Source organism: Triticum dicoccoides, chromosome 6B, assembly GCF_002162155.2.
Source record: "Triticum dicoccoides isolate Atlit2015 ecotype Zavitan chromosome 6B, WEW_v2.0, whole genome shotgun sequence".
NCBI classification, from domain to species: domain Eukaryota; kingdom Viridiplantae; phylum Streptophyta; class Magnoliopsida; order Poales; family Poaceae; genus Triticum; species Triticum dicoccoides.
This window is the reverse complement of record NC_041391.1, coordinates 80,054,742-80,067,710: the sequence shown is the minus strand read 5'-3', so window position 1 is coordinate 80,067,710 and position 12,969 is coordinate 80,054,742.

Here is a 12,969-nt window from a genome sequence, read left to right as displayed (position 1 = left end):
TATAGACACTGGAGGTGGCTAGGGTTACATAGAGTCGGTTACAATGGTAGGAGATCTACATATCCGTATCGCCAAGCTTGCCTTCCATGCCAAGGAAAGTCCCATCCGGACACGGGACGAAGTCTTCAATCTTGTATCTTCATAGTCTTCCGGCCGATGATGATAGTTCGGCTATCCGGACAGCCCCTAGTCCGGGACTCCCTCACACGAGGCCGGGTATGCCGGGCGCCCGTTTAGTGTGGCGGAACCCTGTACACATCGTTCGGGGCCGTATGTGGAAACCTCGGCCGGACTCCCTACGGATGGAACCTGAATAGGCGATAAACCTGGACTAGAGACTTGAGTGTTTATGTAGGCCTTGGCTGACACCCTCGCCAGGCTTTCGCTTGAAGGTTGCCGAGATACATGATGTGTACATGGCAGTAAGTGGCGAGAGCGTGTGTGAAGAAGTACACCCCTATAGGGTTAACATAATCTATTGAAATATCCGCGTCCGCGGTAAAGGACCTCTGGGTTGCCTATACAGTTCATAGACAAGTGAAAGTGGATACTCTAAAATGCGCAAGATAAGCGTGAGTGCTATGGATGGCGTTCTCGTAGGGAGACAGGAGTGGATCCATAGTGGTGTATTGCTATGGTGAGTATGTAGACTCGTGTGCGCCACCTCAAAGAGTTACTTGCAGTCGTAGTTCAGGATAGCCACCAAACAGTTAAACCCCACCACCCTCTTTGTTGATAATGATTCATATGTAGTTAGTTCTGATGTAAGTCTTGCTGGGTATGTTTGTACTCACGTTTGCCTAATTTATGTTTTGGCAGAGAGACTTCAGTCTCACTAGTTGTTTCGCATGGACATCGACGTTTAGCTTGTTACTTCAGCTACGATCTTGTGCCCTCGGCAGGATCTGATAGATAGTCAGGCTTCTCAGCATTTTTCATTTGTAGATGTCTGTACTCAGACATGTTAAGATTCCGAGTGTGCTTTGACTTGTATGCTCTAAATGTTGGGTCATGAGACCCATGTCTTTAATATCTCGCTCCTCGAAGCCTATTGAATAAAATACTTGAGTTGTAGAGTCATGTTGTGATGCCATGTTGTATTTGCACATATCGAGCATATTGTGTGTATGTTGTTGAAATGCTTGGTATGTGTGGATCTGACTATCTAGTTGTTTATCCTTGGTAGCCTTTCTTACCTGGAAATATCTCCCAGTGCTTCCACTGAGCCCTGGTAGCTTGCTACTGCTCCGGAACACTTAGGCTGGCCGGCGCGTGTCCTTCTTTGTTCCTGTGTCTGTCCCTTCAGGGAAATGTCACGCGGTGTCTACTAGAGTCCTGCTAGCCTCCTACAGCCTGGATTCTCCGGAGTGCTGTTAGCCCAGCTGCTACATCCCGGATTCACTCGCTGATGACCGACATGTTCGTTGCTGGGTCATGTATGCCTGTCGCTGTGAGTTAGTGCCACTTTGGGTTCACGACTAGTCATGTCAGCCCGGATTCTTTGTCATATGGATGCTAGCGATATCATATACGTGAGCCAAAAGGCGCAAACGGTCCCGGGCCTGGTAAGGCGACACTCATGGGAATACCGTGCGTGAGGCCGCAAAGTGATATGAGGTGTTACATGCTAGATTGGTGTGGCATTGGATCGGGGTCCTCACAGCTTTGGTATCAGAGCCTGACTGCCTGTAGGATTACCAAGCCAAACTGGTCGAAGTCAAGTCTAGAAATTCTTTAGTTATATAAGGGAATTGATTGTGGTTGGGAACGTAAGGCTCTTTTTACTCCTTATACCTTATGCCCTTCTGATCCGAGTCATCTTATCTTTCCTACGGGGTTAAGGAATTAGGCTTTCTCTTCTTTCTATCAGGATCATGTGTTACTAATCAGTAGAGTCATAAGATTGTTGGATTTAAGCCCCGATTCAATTTCTAATACCTTCGTGTGTTCTTAGTTTGCCTCGGAACCTTGATATTGTGCTTCTGAGTGGTTATGCCACCATTTTGCAGGATGTCTCAAATCCTTTGAGCATTTACAACCGTTATGCTGTCCGAGTCATCCCAGGTTTCTAAACAGTCTGATGAATTTGCAAATCCCTTCTTACCGTCCCGAAGTTCTTTTGTGCCAGATCAACCATACTAACTAGTGTGTTGTGGTACTTTGTTGCCTCGACATTTATGTTGGAGCTATTATTATGACCCTAGGTGTCTAGAGTACCATCTAGTAAGCTAACCATGAGTTGTGTTCCCAGTGTGATGGTTCTGGCCTTTATTCTCGAAAGCATCCCATGATGCCATTTAGTTAGTAGGCATTCTACTCCTGGGTTTTGAGCCTGAGATTCACCCTACTTATCTCATGTTGATAGTGTTTGCTAGCTCCTTTAGGTTATTAGTAACCTTGTGATAGCCCTCAAGGTTCATGGTATATCCTTCTTTCAAGTACCATGCACTTCTTATGCCAGAAGTTCCTCGCCGAACCGAAAGATCACAACGAGAGTGCTTTTGACAAGTTCTCGATTCTAAGAGGTTACTCTTCCAATTCTACCTATCTGCATGGGTTATCCGGAAGAAATATGTTGAACTCGTTCGACATGTTAAGCTATGCATCCACAACTCAGAAAATCATATGTTCTTTTGAGTTGTCCCTTTTTAGTCATTTTTGGCCCTCGTCTATCAATTGATAGTCAGGAGTAGTCGTGGACCCGTGTTATCGATGCCATTACTCTTGTGGTCCGTCAAGCCATTCTATTCCGGAATGACTAGGAGAAACAAAGTCCAGTACCTCATCCATATCCAGGATTGGGTCAAAGTAGTCGTACTCCACAGATCAAGTTGCTAAACCAACTTTGTTCTGTTCTACCTTGGAGTGTTACCATCTTTATATTAAGATTTTCATGAGAATTGCACCACCTCTTATGAATTCTTGACTCATGGATACTCATCGCCATCATTATTCATTCCTTGGTTCCGTGTTGTCGCAACCGGAGTGCCGACAAGTGAATTGTGATGTGTTAAATTTATACTCCTAGCAACTCTGTTTCTTGGTAGTTAAATGGACAATAACCTCATTCTTAGCATGTTGATTATTGAATTATCAATCTAAGATTGATCATGTCACCTAGCCCTTATTTCTAGTGCACTCTTCGGTCAATGAGTAAGGATTGTGTCAATTCCCCGCTCTTTGATCATATCGTCTTGCCCTGGAAGGCATGATTGTTCTCGAGCTTGGTAACATATCGGTGGTTCGTGATTTTCTGAATATCCTCTTGGAAGTATCACCAGGTTGTCCCCTGACTGCTATGTTGAGCTTGTGATCAAGTTGGTTTTTTGTAACCACCCCTTCTCCAAGAATCCGTGTTGGATACCCATGAGCTAGTTGGTCAAGCCAAACAACAACTTGGAGAGTTGGATGATAAAAGCTTGCCCAGCTTAGTTGATTTTAAGGGATATCTTGTATGTGTGTTGAAGAAAGATGGTATTTTCATCTATTGACCCCGTGATTAGTTTATGGACCTATCATCTTATCCAATCTTTGATTTGAAGTATGGGCTATCATCAAATCAAATCAGAACCAACGATATTCATAATGTTTTCTTACCTGTGGTTATCTCCTCGAGCATACACCATTATATATTTTGGGTCTGACCAATACTATCACCTTGTTCACATAGTTATGGAATTCCATCTCCATGGGAATCTGGATGAATTGTTGTTGAGCGCATCGATAACATCCTTATCTCCTCCATGATTTTGTTGAACATTAAGCTAGTGTTGGAAACTTTTGAAAGCATCTCTTCATGCTAGTTCATGAAGCATATGCCTGGATGAAAGAAGTGATTTCCTCTAACTCATGTGCATTTGATGCAAGTTGTTGCCATGACTTCGAGAAAGTCAATGGTGCTTCCTTTGGAATCATTCCAAATCAGTCATGCATACGTGCGAAGTATTCTGTGGTCTGGAGACTTGCAACCCCCATTCTATATGTATCCCTAGCACACCAAACCACATGTTGATTTGTTCAAGGAGAAGAAGTTCCTTCTTAAGAATCATGACTTACGTTAGGACTTCGCTATCCTCGATGATGGTTCCCCTTCTGAACTTGGTAGTGTTTTATCATAAGACTACCATGTGGTCATGCTTGTCTGGGACAGCGTGTTCACATGTGTTTGTAGCAGAACTAGCTCATGTTTTGGAGCTTACTATCATAGTTCGTCTCCCGAGAATCTCGCAACGTCATCTCGTCGGTTTGTGTTGCAAACTTTCTTTTCCAGACATGTTGTCTGAATTATCTTGTTACCAACCAGATTTGAATCTCAGGCAGATATGATGGTTGGAACTTCTTCCAAGAACTATGATATAGGTTCCAGTGAAGTGGACGCACCTAGCTGGAAGCACCATTATTGTAGTATCTTGATTAAGCCGTTTGGTCACCTCCCATGAGGATTTCACATGACTTATTCTAGAAGTTGTTCCTTATGGATTCTGTGCTTCTGAAGTCCGACCTGTTACTTGATGTTCCAGATGCCAAACTATTTCAATAGAAGGGTTATCCTAGCACATCAAGGAGAACATTAGAAGCGGAGTGCTAAATGTTTCTCGGTTGATCATCCAGATTTTGTTTCCTTGGCTTCGCTAAGGTGAAATCTGAGAAGGTGTTATCTTCATTTGCATCTGCATCCTCCACCGGTATTCATCATGGTGGTATGTTGTGTTACTAGGATCCTTGTCACAGATATTGGTAAAACCTTGATGAATATGGAAATGCTCAAGTTCTTGAGAGCACACACAAGCACTAGGTGTTATCACCGGTACTAACTGGGATTGCTCTCAGTTCCCTTGGTTATGCTATACCTTTTCAAACAGTGGACTCAATCTCTACTGTTGAGTTTCTTCCAGTTACTAGAATCATTCCCAGCATTTCCACTTTTGTTCCCACCTTGCACCCGTCGTTGTGCCAGTCTACCATGGGTTCCATCCATCTCCGATAATAAGCAAAATCATCCATTGCATTGTCTTCAAACAGGTAATCCACATCATCCATACTAGTCCGAGTATGCCATTCTACCGAACTCCTCCAAATGATCGATCGAGAGTTGCCTTAGGCTGGTATAGAGAGTCTCAATGGTCTCTGTATCAAAAGTAATTTTTTCGGCACTTAAGGGATGATTCTACAAGTCATCTTCCCTGAGGTGCCCCATTATGGAATCATAGCAATTAACTCCTTGCTACGTTACAATCGGTCACCACCTTCTTAAGAGTGAAATTGTTGCCTACTTAGTGAACCTGCATTATCTGTTTCACTCCATCCCTTTGGATATGTGCTTTGTGTCTCAGCTCGAGAGATGTTGCTATGTCTCACTCCGTGAATTAATCCTGAGTTGTTTGATCTTCGAGAAGATCAATCCTTCTAGAGTTTTTCCTTTCCTCCGGTTGCCATGTTGGTTGAAGTTCCTGGAGCAAGACATCGAGACAAAGATGGTGATCGAATCAACATTCTTACAAAGTGCAACCTGGATCGTGAAGATTGTGTTAGTTGCATTTCCCTTTTCATCTTACCCTACGCTTGAATCTCAGGACGAGATTCTTGTTTAGTGGGGGTGAGTTGTCACATCCCTAGTTCTGGTAATGTCTAGTGCTAGCTTCTGGTGTTGCATCATGTTTAAATCTCCCAGAAAGTTGAAATGGGGATGAGAGAACCCCCAGCACCCTGTTAAACCAACTAGGGTTTAATAAATAATTTCAATGAACCTGAAATGCCCTTCACAAATGTTCATCATTTTTGCTTTGGCCCAAAACCACTGCCAAAAATGGTGCACACTTTTCTAGGACACTCTGGGTTATTGAATTAAATCATACAACATTTGTTCTTGGACATTTAAATGCTAAAAATAATTTTAAATGTCCAAATACTCTTGAAGGTAAATGAGGGCTGTTGGAAATAATCAAAACAGTGCCCACAAATATTTTTAGGATTTTTGAAAATGCTCTGGCATTTTTAATAAAGCCAAAACAATTGTAGAAAATAGAAAACAAAAAACAATAGAAAGGAGAGAGAGAGAAAGGAACCTCACCTGGGCTTACCTGGCGGCCCACCAGAGGCCCAGCCCACTGGCCTCTGCCAGTCACCACCTATGTCGGGGGATGAACCCCAGGCGGGCAACGGAACCCGGATCTATTTCAAAAACAGCGGGGCCGCATCGCCCCGCAAACCGGCACGCGCCAGGCCGGGTCGCTCGACCCGGCAGGGCCCGCAACCCGGCCAAGACCCTTGACTCGGCAAGGTACGTCGACCCAGCCGCAGCAGCTGGCGCAAGACGATTCAACCCGGCACAGCCATGGCTTCCCCAGCAAGCCAACCCACCCGTGGCATCCACGGCAACCCAGCCACGGGTCAGCTCACGTCCCAGCCAAGCCGTACGATGGGACGAGACCTCAATCACTGATGACCAAGACAACAGTGCTCCCGCCCATGCCTATGGTCAGCCGGAGCATGGCAACAGTGCCCCTTACCTACCCGCTGACCAGGGCTGGCGTGGCAACAGTGTTCCCGCGCTCAGCGCTGACGACAGCAAACGACGGCCTGACAGAGAACACTGTACATGGCTCAACTCAGCCACGCCATGACGATCGACAAGATGGTGCATAGTCCCCCTAGGTACGCGGGGCCCGCACCTAGGGGAACCCGGCGAACCACAAGCCCACAAGCCGGACCCAGCCCGGTACTCCGGACACCGACAATACGGACCCACCGACTCGGCATATTACCATTGTAACCCTGGGTGGGTTGATCTATAAAACCCCCCAGGAACCCGCACCCATAGGGGCAATTAGAGAAGCAACAGAACATGCAATATGAGATAGACACGAGACACCTGTAAGAGAAACCCAGGCGAGCATAGGACTAGCCACTGCATAGCAACTCCCGGAGAAGGAGCAGCCCAAGCCTTGGCTAGCCTCCTTCCTCCTCCATACAGCTCCAGGAGCAACATTGTACTATCGACCATCCAACTAAACTCGGCAGGACTAGGGGTGTTATCTCTTCGGAGAGCCCCGAACCTGGGTATGTCCGGCGTCCCGCGCCCGCGCATATCAACCTCGCCTCTGGAGCCCACCAGCGCCCTCGAGCCTCCTCCTCTATTTAGCCATCCCTTGGCATCTGCCGTGCGCCCACCACGACAGTTGGCGCCCACCGTGGGGCAGCTCGAGGAGCTGGCCGGGAGCATGCTTCAGACGGGGCCCTTCTCCTACTCCGACGAGTCCGTCGCTCTGGCGGACGACGTCATCGGCGTGCTCGCCACCTCCTTCACCGTGCTACGCATCTCCAATGCATTCGCGGTCAACGAGTACCCCACCGAGGTGCTCAGCTACTCCGACTCTCCGCTCTCCCTCAGCGGCGGATTCACGACCGGGGCGATGGACACCCATATGGAGGTCTTCGTCACCGGCGATGGCACCTCTTCCTCGTCGAGCAAGGAAAGGAGGGTCGCCGAAGCCGTGGCCGCCACGGCACGGACCGAGCCATCCGACCTGCTGCGTGCTGCGATGCAGAGCCTCCGCATCCCCATCGGCACCGACGTTGACACCACCAACGTCGCTGAAGCCCTAACCCAGCTCGAGGACAGGCGCCAACAGATGCTGGACCTGTCCGAGACGCCGGCCGCCACCAGGCGTCGCCTGGAAGCCGCTCAGATGGAGCACGACGCCGCCCACAGATTCACGCCTGCTGCGGCCGAGCCAAGCCAGGCCGCTGATACTCGCGCCCGGGGAGGAGCGATCGGCCGGGCCTTCGGCGCCGTCCAGACCATCTAGGAGACCCCAGTCAAGAACATGTGCGCTGCGGAGGCACTCGCGGTTGGCCTAGAACAACTCGCGGGCGAGGAGCTCAAGGAGCGCATTGGGCGGATGCGCGAGCTCCTCCACACCGCCAACACCGAGCAGGATCGCCTCAACCAGCTTTCCAAGCCGGCGGGGTCCGGCTCCGCGCGCCTCAGCGGACCCGGCGAACTCCTGCACCCGGCTTCCTCGCCGCCCTGCGAGGCGCACTCCGGCCAAGACCGGACCCGATGCAACCCAGCCGCCACCGCCGCCGATGCTCCGGGCAACAAGCCCGCCCCGGAGACCCAACACAGACCCGGCCAGCTTGGTCGGCGTCCGGCTCCGGCTGACCCAGCCCCTTGGGCCCTGGCCACCAGTCGACTCGGCCCGCGCACCATCGACGATACCGACGCGTGCCACTGCCTCGATCAGCTCGCTCGCTCCCTGAAGGTGGAGGAGAGCGGCGCTATCGGGCCGGCGTGCTTCGGCCCATGCATCCGGGAGGATCCCTTCCCCAAGGGGTTCGTGCTCCCCCGCGACACCCCCTAGTACAATGGTACCGTGAAGCCAGAAGACTGGCTCACCGACTACACCACGGCCATTGGCATCACCAGTGCCAATTGTCGTCTCGTCGTGCGCTACGCACCACTCATGCACCAAGGGTCGGCTCGCACATGGTTGAACATCCTGCTGATGGGCAGCATCAATGCATGGGTCGATTTCGAGGAAGTCTTTATCCGCAACTTCACGGAGACATACAAGCGGCCCGGTCGCCCCAGCCAGCTCGCCATGTGCATGCAGGGGCCGACGGCGACCGGCCACGAGTACCTCGCATGCTGGACCGAGCTCCGGAACAGCTACGAGGGCGTCCATGAAGTCCAGGTGATCCAATACTTCATCAGCGGGTGCCGAGACGGCACCCTCCTCAAGCACAAGCTCCTACACTCCGAGCCAGCCACCATGGCCACGCTCATGGTGACGGCGGACAAGTACGCCAATGCCGACTCTGCCATGAAGATCTAGGTGGCGCTGGATGAGGCCGACAAGGCGAAGCCGGTTCCTCCCCCGAAGCCGGCCGGCGAAAGCAGCCGGTAGCAGCATCACCAGAACAACAAGCGCAAGGCCGACAAGCCGGTGCAACGTCATGACAACCGGCTCATCGCGGCCGCCGAGCCCGCGGCAGACCCGGCAGTGAAGCGCCGGCAGACCGGCAAGATGGCATGGCAACCCGCCATGAGCTTTGAAGAGATGCTCGACGCCCCATGCAAGCACCACAGTGGCGCAAGACCCTCCACGCACACGCTTCGACAGTGTGCCATCACCAAGCGCATCATGAGGGGCGACGTCCCGCCTCCTCCGGCTCCGACTCCGGCTCCAGGCGCGAGGCAGCCGCCTCCGCCTCCACCGCCGCCTCTCGCCGGCGGCACAATGCGGAACGACGCCTACCCAAACCAGAACGCGGCCTACGTCGTCTTCACCAGCCTCGGCAACGACAAGCGCAGCGAGCGCCTCCTTCGGTAGGAGGTGAACACCGTCGCCCTGGACAAGACGGATTTCATGCACTGGTCGGATCGCCCAATCACCTAGACCCGGGAGGATCACCCGGCACTCATGCCAAGCCCGGGTGGGTATGCCCTCGTCCTCAACCCTACCATCATCGCGCGACATACATGCAAGTTCTCGTGAGTCCTCATCGACGGCGGCAGCAACATCAACATCCTCTACCACGCCACGATGACCAAGCTCGGCCTCAAGGCCGAAGACCTGGAGCCAACCCGGACAGTCTTCCACGGCATCATACCCGGCGTCTCCTGCTCACCCATTGGCTGGGTCTGGCTCGATGTCCTGTTCGGCGATAGCAGGCACTTCCGACGCGAACCGGTCTGGTTCGAGGTGGTGGACCTGTCCAGTGTGTATCATGCGCTGTTGGGCCGGCCCGCGCTCGCCAAGTTCATGGTGGTTCCCCACTATGAGTACCTGAAGATGAAGATGTCGGGTCCCAAGGGCCTCATTACCGTCACAGGCGAGTACCGCAAGTCTCTCGAGTGCGCTCGAGACGGCGCCAAGTTGGCCGAGTCGCTGGTCATTGCCAAGGAGAGGCGCCAGCTCGACGGATCGTCGCCTTGGTCGGCGAGGCCTCCGTTGCATCGATCCCGACCCTGGACCCAGCCGACGAGGCCGCCTTCAAGCCCTCCAAGGAGACCAAGAAAGTGAAGCTGAACCTGGAAGACCCCAGCTGCAGCAAGTACGTTGTCATAGGCGCCCGCCTCGACAGCAATTAGGAAGGCGAGCTCGTCGACTTCCTCTGTGAGAATCGGGATATCTTCGCATGGACCCCCAAAGACATACCGGGTATCCCGAGGAAGTACGCCGAGCACAAACTCCACGTCCACAAGGACGCCAAGCCTGTCCCTCAACCCCTCCGTCGATTTTCTGAAGAGAAGAGAAGAACCATTGGTGAAGAGGTCGCCAAGCTCTTGGCGTCCGGCTTCATAATGGAAGTGTTTCACCCTGAGTGGCTGGCTAATCCAGTCCTCGTCCTGAAGAAGAACAAGACCTGGCGCATGTGTATCGACTACACCAGCCTCAACAAGGCCTGTTCTAAGGATCTGTTCGCTCTCCCGCGGATCGACCAAGTCATCTACTCGACTGCTGAGTGCGAGCTCCTGTCCTTCCTGGACGCTTACTCCGGCTACCACCAGATCAAGCTGGACCTGTCCGATGCCCTGAAGAAGTCTTTCATCACGCCCTTTGGGGCGTACTCCTACATCACCATGTCGTTCGGCTTGAAGAACGCCAGCGCCACCTTCCAACGCTGCATGCAGAAATGCTTGCTACTGCAACTCGGCCGCAACATCCAGATGTATGTGGATGATATCGTGGTGAAGACCAAGCAGCACCTCACGCTCCTCGACGATCTGAAGGAGACATTCGCCAACCTTCGCGAATACAAGGTTAAGCTCAACCCGGAAAAGTGCGTCTTCGGCATCCCAGCCGGAAAGCTGCTCGGCTTCCTCATCTCAGAACACGGCATCGAGGCGAACCCGGAGAAGATCAAGGCCATCGAGCGCATGCACAAGCGAGCTCGGTTGCGCGATGTCCAGAAGTTTACAAGTTGCCTGGCCTCGGTCAGCTAGTTTCTAAGACGGCTGGGCGAGAAGGCACTACCCCTGTACAAGCTGATGCAGAAAACAAGCCCGTTCGAGTTGAACGGCAAGGCGGACGAAGCTTTCCAAGACCTCAAGCGCATGCTCTCCACCGCACCAGTCCTAGCCGTGCCGACCGACAAGGAGCTGCTGTTGCTCTACATAGCCGCGACCTCGCGGGCGGTCAGCACGGTGCTGGTGGTCGAGCGATAGGAGAAGGGCAAGATCCAGGCCGTCCAGCGCCCGGTCTATTACCTGAGCGAGGTGCTCTCCACCTCCAAGCAAAACTACCCGCACTACCAGAAGATGTGGTACGGCATGTACCTCACCGCCAAGAAGCTAAAGCAGTACTTTCAAGAACATGTTGTCACCATCGTCAGCACGGCGCCTATCCAAGAAATCATTGGGTGCCGGGACGCCTCTGGCCGGGTCACCAAATGGGTGATCTAGCTAGCCGGCCACACCATCCTCTACGAGCCCCACACCACGATCAAGTCTCAGGCCCTAGCCGATTTCCTCGTCGACTGGACCAAGACCCAGTATCTGCCGCCGCCTCCCGACCCGACGCATTGGCGCATGCACTTTGATGGGTCCAAGATGCGACTCGGCTTAGGGGCCGACATCGTACTGTCATCTCCGAAGGGTGAGCAACTCCGCTACGCGCTCCAGGTCCACTTCGCCGCCTCCAACAATGTCACCGAATACGAAGCCCTTGCGCACGGCCTTCGGCTTGCCAAGGAACTCGGCATCCGGCGCATCCTGTGCTACAGCGACTCGGACTTAGTGGTGCAGCAGTGCTTCGGCGAGTGGGATGCCCGCGACTCCAACATGGCAAGCTACCGCTTCCTCGTCCAGAAGCTGTCTGGATCCTTCGATGGCTGCAAGTTCCTCCACGTCCCGCGCACGGAGAACGAGGCAGCCGACACGCTCGCCAACATCGCCTCGTTACGTCAAGCCATCCCATCCGGTGTATCCCTCGAGCACCTACGCAAGCCGTCCGTCAAGCCATCGCTGGACTCCTAGTCCATCCACGTTCCAGAAGACCCGGCCGCACCGCAACCCGGCCCGGGGGCTGCTGAACCCGGCCCCGGGGCTGCTCAGCTCAACCCGGCCACCATTGCCCTGGACCCGGTCGTCACCGTCCCCAACCCGGGGGCTTCTCAACCCGTCTCAGGGGCTGCCGACTCGGAACCCACCCTGGTGGCCATCTTCACCGTGGTCGCGGCCCCATCTTGGGCCTTGCCGATATCAGAATTTCTGGAGAACGGGGTTCTCCCCATACACGAGACCGAGGCTCGGCAAATTCAGCGTCGGGCGTCCGCCTACAGCATCATCAACAACGAGCTCGTCAAGTGCAGCTCTACTGGCGTGTTCCAGCGCTGCGTCGAGCAGGATCGTGGCATCGACATCCTCCTCGACATTCACTAGGGTAAGTGCGGGCACCACGCCGCATCACGATCCCTGGTGGCCAAGGCGTTCCGCCACGGCTTCTACTGGCCGACGGCCCTCGAAGATGCCGAGTCGCTCGTCCTCAAGTGCGAAGGATGCCAACGTTTTAGCAAATGCAGCCACCAGCCGGCGTCAGCACTCCGCACCATACCGATCGCCTGGCCCTTCGCGGTCTGTGGACTTGACATGGTCGGACCCTTCAAAACCGCTCGAGGCGGCATGACGCACTTGCTGGTGGCAGTAGACAAATTCACCAAGTGGATCGAGGCAAGATCGATCAAGAAACTGGACGGGCCGACAGCCGTCCGGTTCATCAAGGATGTAGCAGTGCGCTACGGCATGCCGAACAGCATCATCACCGACAACGGCACCAACTTCACCAAGGGCGCGCTCGAGCAATACTGCTCCGTCTCCGGCATCCGCCTCGACCTGGCCTCCGTGGCACATCCACAGTTGAACGGGCAGGTCGAGAGGGCCAATGGACTCATCCTGTCCGGCATCAAGCCGCGACTTGTCAAGCCACTCATCCGCTCACCTGGCAGTTGGCTTGACGAGTTGCC